At 45.3% G+C, this 9,508-nt stretch overlaps 4 non-coding genes and 1 pseudogene across 4 annotated transcripts; all 5 read left to right on the top strand.

Annotated features, from left to right (window-relative positions):
• Positions 1-314: 314 nt before the first annotated feature.
• LOC120539857 lies at positions 315-380 on the top strand (annotated as a pseudogene).
• Positions 381-2,734: 2,354 nt separating this feature from the next.
• LOC120539855 lies at positions 2,735-2,840 on the top strand. The gene has a single exon (XR_005635711.1). It is a non-coding gene; the product is annotated as a U6 spliceosomal RNA (small nuclear RNA).
• Positions 2,841-4,383: 1,543 nt separating this feature from the next.
• Positions 4,384-4,488, top strand: LOC120539854. The gene has a single exon (XR_005635710.1). It is a non-coding gene; the product is annotated as a U6 spliceosomal RNA (small nuclear RNA).
• Positions 4,489-6,038: 1,550 nt separating this feature from the next.
• LOC120539853 lies at positions 6,039-6,145 on the top strand. Its single transcript, XR_005635709.1, has one exon. It is a non-coding gene; the product is annotated as a U6 spliceosomal RNA (small nuclear RNA).
• A 1,560-nt stretch (positions 6,146-7,705) lies between these two features.
• On the top strand, positions 7,706-7,813 carry LOC120539856. Its single transcript, XR_005635712.1, has one exon. It is a non-coding gene; the product is annotated as a U6 spliceosomal RNA (small nuclear RNA).
• Positions 7,814-9,508: the final 1,695 nt, after the last annotated feature.

The raw sequence follows: 9,508 nt of genomic DNA, 5'->3' as shown, positions 1-9,508 counted from the left end.
GAAATTCAGCAAGTCAAGGCGACCACGCCCACAAATGCGGCCCGCCCCTGGGGCGGGGTACATCTGATATGGAATTAGCATAAAGCTAAGGTGGCCTCTCTGTGAAATTTACACTGGAAAATGGCAAAGAGAGAGGCTGGATGCTACACTGGGCATTGTCTGCTTCTTCTCCACACTGCTATTCGTGGATTTTTACCATTAGAAGAGACTGCAACCTGAGAAATAGAGCTGAACGGCCAAGCGAATTACACCACAATGGTCTGACGAGGTGGTGCATCCCCCGTACTTAAGCACAGAGCCTTCCCCCCAAATCTGTACTTGCTCAGGCAGTACATCAACTAAAATTGGAGCGATACAGAGAAGATTAGCATGGCCCCTGCTTTCCCTATAGGAAATGATCAACTGTAAGCTAACCTACTGAAAGAAACATTAAACCGTTAAAATAAACATTTAATAAGAGAAAAATTAGAAGAAATAAAAAATGATAGAAATGATTAAAGGTAAAACTCTACATCCTCCTTGGAAATTAAAGATTGAATTAGAAATGGGAAAACTGCTGATCCCAGGAGCCAACCAGTGCCGTCAGTTAATGAACCCGTTGTCTTTTGAGAAGCTTGGAAAAACAAAGAAACACCTGGTTTTCTTGAAAACTCCCGACTTTGCCATCCAAACAAGAACTGAACTTGTCGCGACCATTCCGATCTCTGCTGTGTTTAATAAGGAGAGACCAACCACTGACCTCCTTCTCTGGACATTAAGAATGTTGTCTGATGCGGAGACAGCGCCATCTTTAGCCAAAACTGGCATGACGCCCAACTCCAGATCCCCTCGCTGAGAGAGACGTAATAGTAAGCAGCTGAATTTTCATGAACGGCATATGCCGAGAGAGAAGAAACTGTGTATTACTAGCAGCAGAAATACCCCATCCTCACCAAGGAAGGAGCAAAACTGACTTTGGTTGACGCGCAACATTGACGTAGTTCGTAATTCCCACACTCAGAAGGGAGAGGACATGCGCTACATCAGAGGAGTCTGGATTTAGCATCGTCGGATTCTAAAACAAAGAGCCGCTGGCGCTCTTTCCGCACTCTTCATGTTGCGTCTCGCTTCGAAAAAAATATCACTGTCGCGTATCGGACAAAGCCATTTTTGATTTACCGTCCGGCAAGAAGAGGCTTTCCAGTACCCCATTCCTGGCTGGGAAAACTTGCCGACGATACATAGAAGAAAGAAGGCAGTGACTACTGAAACCTTGGAATTAGTCGGGAAACGGAAGGCAATTGGGCTGACCATAGATGTAACTCACATTCCTTTCCCACGTCTCCTTCTGCATTTGACGATCGAGGTACAAGACGTAGTGCAATGTTTTTCGAACGTTGCCTTTACCGTTAACAGATCTTCCCAAACCTCATAGGAGCACTGTACAGCATCAGCCAAACTTCATTTTTCTGACTTTATGTGATACTTCAATGGAGGAATCTTCGTTGACGTGACAAATGCCTGTGACATATTTAGGAAGAAAAGAGGAGCACTTCCACGATTTTGCGTGTCATCGCAGCGCAAGGATATTTTTTTCAAAGCGAGACGCAACATGAAGGAGTACGGAAAGAACGCCAACGGCTCTTTGTTTTAGAATCCGACGATGCTAAATCCAGACTCCTCTGATGTAGCGCATGTCCTCTCCCTTCTGAGTGTGGGAATTACGAACTATGTCAATGTTGCACCGTCAACCAAAGTCAGTCTTTGCTCCCTCCTTGGTGAGGATGGGGTATTTCTGCTGCTAGTAATACACAGTTTCTTCTCTCTCGGCATATGCCGTTCATGAAAATTCAGCTGCTTACTATTACGTCTCTCTCAGCGAGGGGATCTGGAGTTGGGCGTCATGCCAGTTTTGGCCAAAGATGGCGCTGTCTCCGCATCATTCTTAATGTCCAGAGAAGGAGGTCAGTGGTTGGTCTCTCCTTATTAAACACAGCAGAGATCGGAATGGTCGCGACAAGTTCAGTTCTTGTTTGGATGGCAAAGTACGGGGAGTTTTAGAGAAAACCAGGTGTTTCTTTGTTTTCCAAGCTTCTCAAAAGAAAACGGGTTCATTAACTGATGGCACTGGTTGGCTCCTGGGATCAGCAGTTTTCCCATTTCTAATTCAATCTTTAATTTCCAAGGAGGATGTAGAGTTTTACCTTTAATCATTTCTATCATTTTTATTTCTTCTAATTTTTCTCTTATTAAATGTTTATTTTAACGGTTTAATGTTTCTTTCAGTAGGTTAGCTTCGCAGTTGATCATTTCCTATAGGGAAAAGCAGGGATTTCACAGTGCCTGTACCCATTCTCATTTCTTCTCAGTGGTGTTCCAGCCAGAAAAAAATTAACCCGGAAAGTGTTGTATACCTAGTATGAGCAAAGAAAACAACCTCTGCGGAAATTCAGCAAGTCACGGCGGCCACGCCCACAAACGCGGCCCGCCCCTGGGGCGGGGCACATCTGATATGGAATTAGCATAAAGCCAAGGTGGCCTCTCTGTGAAATTTACACTGGAAAATGGCAAAGAGAGAGGCTGGATGCTACACTGGGCATTGTCTGCTTCTTCTCCACACTGCTATTCGTGGAATTTTACCATTAGAAGAGACTGCAACCTGAGAAATAGAGCTGAACGCTGCGAATTACACCACAATGGTCTGACGAGGTGGTGCATCCCCCGTACTTAAGCACAGAGCCTTCCCCCCAAATCTGTACTTGCTCAGGCAGTACATCAACTAAAATTGAGCGATACAGAGAAGATTAGCATGGCCCCTGCGAAGGATGACACGCAAAATCGTGGAAGCGCCCTCTTTTCTTCCTAAATATGTCACAGGCATTTGTCACGCCAACGAAGATTCCTCCATTGAAGTATCACATAAAGTCAGAAAATGAAGTTTGGCTGATGCTGTACAGTGCTCCTATGAGGTTTGGGAAGATCTGTTAACGGTAAAGGCAACGCTCTAAAAACATTGCACTCCGCCTTGTACCTCGATCGTCAAATGCAGAAGGAGACGTGGGAAAGGAATGTGAGTTACATCTATGGTCAGCCCAATTGCCTTCCGCTTCCGACTAATTCCAAGGTTTCAGTAGTCACTGGCTTCTTTCTTCTCTGTATCGCCGGCAAGTTTTCCCAGCCAGGAATGGGGTACTGGAAAGCCTCTTCCCGCCGGACGGTAAATCAAAATGGCTTTGTCCGACACGCGACAGTGATATTTTTTCGGCGAGACGCAACATGAAGGAGTACGGAAAGAACGCCAACGCTCTTTGTTTTAGAATCCGACGATGCTAAATCCAGACTCCTCTGATGTAGCGCATGTCCTCTCCCTTCTGAGTGTGGGAATTACGAACTACGCCAATGTTGCCGCCAACCAAAGTCAGTCTTTGCCCTCCTTGGTGAGGATGGGGTATTTCTGCTGCTAGTAATACACAGTTTCTTCTCTCGGCATATGCCGCTCATGAAAATTCAGCTGCTTACTATTACGCTCTCTCAGCAGGGATCTGGAGTTGGGCGTCATGCCAGTTTTGGCCAAAGATGGCGCTGTCTCCGCATCAGACAACATTCTTAATGTCCAGAGAAGGAGGTCAGTGGTTGGTCTCTCCTTATTAAACACAGCAGAGATCGGAATGGTCGCACAAGTTCAGTTCTTGTTTGGATGGCAAAGTACGGGAGTTTTCAAGAAAACCAGGTGTTTCTTTGTTTTCCAAGCTTCTCAAAAGACAACGGGTTCATTAACTGATGGCACTGGTTGGCTCCTGGGATCAGCAGTTTTCCCATTTCTAATTCAATCTTTAATTTCCAAGGAGGATGTAGAGTTTTACCTTTAATCATTTCTATCATTTTTATTTCTTCTAATTTTTCTCTTATTAAATGTTTATTTTAACGGTTTAATGTTTCTTTCAGTAGGTTAGCTTCAGAGTTGATCATTTCCTATAGGGAAAAGCAGGGATTTCACGGTGCCTGTACCCATTCTCATTTCTTCTCAGTGGTGTTCCAGCCAGAAAAAAATTAACCCGGAAAGTGTTGTATACCTAGTATGAGCAAAGAAAACAACCTCTGGAAATTCAGCAAGTCACGGCCACGCCCACAAACGCGGCCGCCCCTGGGGGGCACATCTGATATGGAATTAGCATAAAGCCAAGGTGGCCTCTCTGTGAAATTTACACTGGAAAATGGCAAAGAGAGGCTGGATGCTACACTGGGCATTGTCTGCTTCTTCTCCACACTGCTATTCGTGGAATTTTACCATTAGAAGAGACTGCAACCTGAGAAATAGAGCTGAACGCCGCTGAATTACACCACAATGGTCTGACGAGGTGGTGCATCCCCCGTACTTAAGCACAGAGCCTTCCCCCCAAATCTGTACTTGCTCAGGCAGTACATCAACTAAAATTGGAGCGATACAGAGAAGATTAGCATGGCCCCTGCAAGGATGACACGCAAAATCGTGGAAGCGCCCTCTTTCTTCCTAAATATGTCACAGGCATTTGTCACGCCAACGAAGATTCCTCCATTGAAGTATCACATAAAGTCAGAAAATGAAGTTTGGCTGATGCTGTACAGTGCTCCTATGAGGTTTGGGAAGATCTGTTAACGGTAAAGGCAACGCTCAAAAACATTGCACTCCGCCTTGTACCTCGATCGCCAAATGCAGAAGGAGACGTGGGAAAGGAATGTGAGTTACATCTATGGTCAGCCCAATTGCCTTCCGCTTCCCGACTAATTCCAAGGTTTCAGTAGTCACTGGCTTCTTCTTCTCTGTATCGTCGGCAAGTTTTCCCAGCCAGGAATGGGTACTGGAAAGCCTCTTCCTGCCGGACGGTAAATCAAAATGGCTTTGTCCGATACGCGACAGTGATATTTTTTCGCGACGCAACATGAAGGAGTACGGAAAGAACGCCAACGCTCTTTGTTTTAGAATGACGCGATGCTAAATCCAGACTCCTCTGATGTAGCGCATGTCCTCTCCCTTCTGAGTGTGGGAATTACTTAACACGCCAATGTTAACGCCACAACCAAAGTCAGTCTTGCTCCCTCCTTGGTGAGGATGGGGTATTTCTGCTGCTAGTAATACACAGTTTCTCTCTCGCATATGCCGCTCATGAAAATTCAGCTGCTTACTATTACGCTCTCTCAGCTAGGGATCTGGAGTTGGGCGCCATGCCAGTTTTGGCCAAAGATGACGCTGTCTCCTCGATCAGACAACATTCTTAATGTCCAGAGAAGGAGGTCAGTGGTTGGTCTCTCCTTATTTAACACAGCAGAGATCGGAATGGTCGCACAAGTTCAGTTCTTGTTTGGATGGCAAAGTACGGGGAGTTTTCAAGAAAACCAGGTGTTTCTTTGTTTTCCAAGCTACTCAAAAGACAACGGGTTCATTAACTGATGGCACTGGTTGGCTCCTGGGATCAGCAGTTTTCCCATTTCTAATTCAATCTTTAATTTCCAAGGAGGATGTAGAGTTTTACCTTTAATCATTTCTATCATTTTTATTTCTTCTAATTTTTCTTATTAAATGTTTATTTTAACGGTTTAATGTTTCTTTCAGTAGGTTAGCTTCGCGAGTTGATCATTTCCTATAGGGAAAAGCAGGGATTTCACGGGTGCCTGTACCCATTCTCATTTCTTCTCAGTGGTGTTCCAGCCAGAAAAAAATTAACCCGAAAGTGTTGTATACCTAGTAGCGAGCAAAGAAAACAACCTCTGCGGAAATTCAGCAAGTCACGGCGGCCACGCCCATCAACGCAAGTCTCGCCCTGGGGCGGGGCACATCTGATATGGAATTAGCATAAAGCCAAGGTGGCCTCTCTGTGAAATTTACACTGGAAAATGGCAAAGAGAGGCTGGATGCTACACTGGGCATTGTCTGCTTCTTTCCACACTGCTATTCGTGGAATTTTACCATTAGAAGAGACTGCAACCTGAGAAATAGAGCTGAACGCCGCCTAATTACACCACAATGGTCTGACGAGGTGGTGCATCCCCTGCATTTTAAGCACAGAGCCTTCCCCAAATCTGTACTTGCTCAGGCAGTACATCAACTAAAATTGGAGCGATACAGAGAAGATTAGCATGGCCCCTGCAAAAGGATGACACGCAAAATCGCGGAAGCGCCTCTTTTCTTCCTAAATATGTCACAGGCATTTGTCACGCCAACGTAAGATTCCTCCATTGAAGTATCACATAAAGTCAGAAAATGAAGTTTGGCTGATGCTGTACAGTGCTCCTATGAGGTTTGGGAAGATCTGTTAACGTAAAGAGGCAACGCTCTAAAACATTGCACTGCCTTGTACCTCGATCGCCAAATGCAGAAGGAGACGGGAAAGGAATGTGAGTTACATCTATGGTCAGCCCAATTGCCTCTCCGCTTCCCGACTAATTCCAAGGTTTCAGTAGTCACTGGCTTCTTTCTTCTCTGTATCGCCGGCAAGTTTTCCCAGCCAGGAATGGGTTACTGGAAAGCCTCTTCCCGCCGGACGGTAAATAAAAATGGCTTTGTCCGATACGCGACAGTGATATTTTTTTCGAAGCGAGACGCAACATGAAGGAGTACGGAAAGAACGCCAACGGCTCTTTGTTTTAGAATCCGACGATGCTAAATCCAGACTCCTCTGATGTAGCGCATGTCCTCTCCCTTCTGAGTGTGGGAATTACGTAACTACGCCAATGTTGGCCCAACCAAAGTCAGTCTTTGCTCCCTCCTTGGTGAGGATGGGGTATTTCTGCTGCTAGTAATACACAGTTTCTTCTGTCTCGCATATGCCGCTCATGAAAATTCAGCTGCTTACTATTACGCCTCTCTCAGCTAGGGATCTGAGTTGGGCGCCATGCCAGTTTTGGCCAAAGATGGCGCTTGTCTCCGCATCAGACAACATTCTTAATGTCCAGAGAAGGAGGTCAGTGGTTGGTCTCTCCTTATTTAACACAGCAGAGATCGGAATGGTCGCGACAAGTTCAGTTCTTGTTTGGATGGCAAAGTAGGGGGAGTTTTCAAGAAAACCAGGTGTTTCTTTGTTTTCCAAGCTTCTCAAAAGACAACGGGTTCATTAACTGACGGCACTGGTTGGCTCCTGGGATCAGCAGTTTTCCCATTTCTAATTCAATCTTTAATTTCCAAGGAGGATGTAGAGTTTTACCTTTAATCATTTCTATCATTTTTATTTCTTCTAATTTTTCTCTTATTAAATGTTTATTTTTAACGGTTTAATGTTTCTTTCAGTAGGTTAGCTTCACAGTTGATCATTTCCTATAGGGAAAAGCAGGGATTTCACGGTGCCTGTACCCATTCTCATTTCTTCTCAGTGGTGTTCCAGCCAGAAAAAAATTAACCCGTAAAGTGTTGTATACCTAGTATGAGCAAAGAAAACAACCTCTCGGAAATTCAGCAAGTCACGGCGGCCACGCCCACTGAACGCCCGCTCTGGGGCGGGCACATCTGATATGGAATTAGCATAAAGCCAAGGTGGCCTCTCTGTGAAATTTACACTGGAAAATGGCAAAGAGAGGCTGGATGCTACACTGGGCATTGTCTGCTTCTTCTCCACACTGCTATTCGTGGAATTTTACCATTAGAAGAGACTGCAACCTGAGAAATAGAGCTGAACGGCCAAGCGAATTACACCACAATGGTCTGACGAGGTGGTGCATCCCCCGTACTTAAGCACAGAGCCTTCTCCCCAAATCTGTACTTGCTCAGGCAGTACATCAACTAAAATTGGAGCGATACAGAGAAGATTAGCATGGCCCCTGGGCAAAATGTAAGCCAATCCTGGATGGAAGAAGGCCAGTTGGTGTGCTGAGCCGGTGCTTTGCCGTGCGGAGCCGGGTCCGTAAAATGAGAAAGGGGCGGACGATGCTAGATTAGCCACGGGTCGCTGGAAGGTAAACAGAGAGCCCCTTTAAAGCGCGGCGTCGGGATAGAGGCAAGGCAGACAGAACGATTCAATCAATCAAGGTTTATAAAACGAAATATCAAACAATACAAGAGAAATAACTATATACAATAAATAGAACATGAAATAACTAATAGAAATCAAACACTTATCAAAAAAAGAACATGAAATAACTATATACAATAAATAGAACAATACGAAATAACTATATAGTAAAAATAATTAATGAAAACAGTATATATATAGAATAAAAAATATTGCAATACCTGTAGATGAAGCCCAAAACTAATATGACAATTGAGAGAGAGAGGCCTGCCAGTCATTTGCAAAGATTGGAAAAAAAAAAATAAAGTAAATATAGCTTGAAAAGGAAGGAGGCCTCCTTGCCAGTCATTTGCAAAGATTGGAAAAAAGTAAAATAGCTTATATAGGACGGAGGCCTCCTTGATAACATATATATTGCCAGTCACCTGCAAAGATTGGAAAAAAAAAAAAGTAAAACAGCTTGAAAAAGGACGGAGGCCTACTTGATAACATATAAAGTGCCAGTCATTTGCAAAGATTGTAAAAAAAAAAAAGTAAAAACAGCTTAAAAAAGGACGGAGGCCTCCCTTGCCAAAATACAAAGTGCCAGTAATTTGCAAAGGTTGGGAAAAAAAAAAAAAGTAAAACAGCTTCAAAAATGAAATGAAGCAGGCCTCCCTTTCTGCCAACAGATAAAGTGCCAGGCAGTTATATATATATATAATAAAAAAAAAAAATAAAAAAAAAAGCAACGTGATGGGCTCCATCTACAGATTAAAAAAACAAAATTAATTTATTGGCAATCCCCTGCACGCTTTTGTTTTTCCTCCTGCTTCCGCCAGCCACCCTCGATGGTTTTGCTGGCTGACGTGGAGCAAAAGAATTCCTCAAACTGGCTGTGGCCGAACTCTTTGGTTTTTGCCGCCACAGCTCTTACATATGTATGCTTCAATCTTTTTCTTTGTTTGGGGAGGATTCTTGTTGCCGTAGCTGCCCGCCTCTTGCTTTTTCTTCCGCCGCCAGGCAGTGGTGCGGTATTGAGGGTCCTGCCTGGCGGCGGTGGAAGCGGAGGACTGGCAGTGTCAGCCGGGCGGGAGAGTGGCTGGGTGGCGGGGGCTTCATGTGGCACGGGGTGCACAACGATGGCTGGTGCCACATCCACGGGCCCCGACGTCGCTGCGCTGCCTGACCGGATAGGTTAGCGGTCGGGGAAGTGGAGTGATTGTGCAGCGGACTGCTCGGGCCCGCGGGTCGGGCGGTGGCAGGGGTGGGCTCAGTAGCAAGGGCCGAGCTGGTTGGCAGGGGCACGGCCTAACTCCAGATCCCGCCGTTGAAGCTCCCTGGTGCGAGTGTAGTGCCTACAGGGACAGAAAGCAAAGAAAGTCACGGTGGGAGGGAGGGAGGGAGGGAGGAGAGCAGCATGGTGGATTGTACTTGTGCAGTGTGTACTTACCATTGTGCCAGTGTGCGCTGATTGAGGGGGAATAACTGGATTCGAGTCTGGGCCAGGAGTACCGAGTTTGTGAGGATGTTTTCCCGGATGCAGATGTAATCCGCATTCAATGGCCCGG

The sequence above is a fragment of the Polypterus senegalus genome, chromosome 11 (genome assembly GCF_016835505.1).
Source record: "Polypterus senegalus isolate Bchr_013 chromosome 11, ASM1683550v1, whole genome shotgun sequence".
Taxonomy (NCBI): Eukaryota; Metazoa; Chordata; class Cladistia; order Polypteriformes; family Polypteridae; genus Polypterus; species Polypterus senegalus.
The sequence above is the reverse complement of the archived record's forward strand: the minus strand, read 5'-3'. Positions and strand labels throughout refer to the sequence as shown.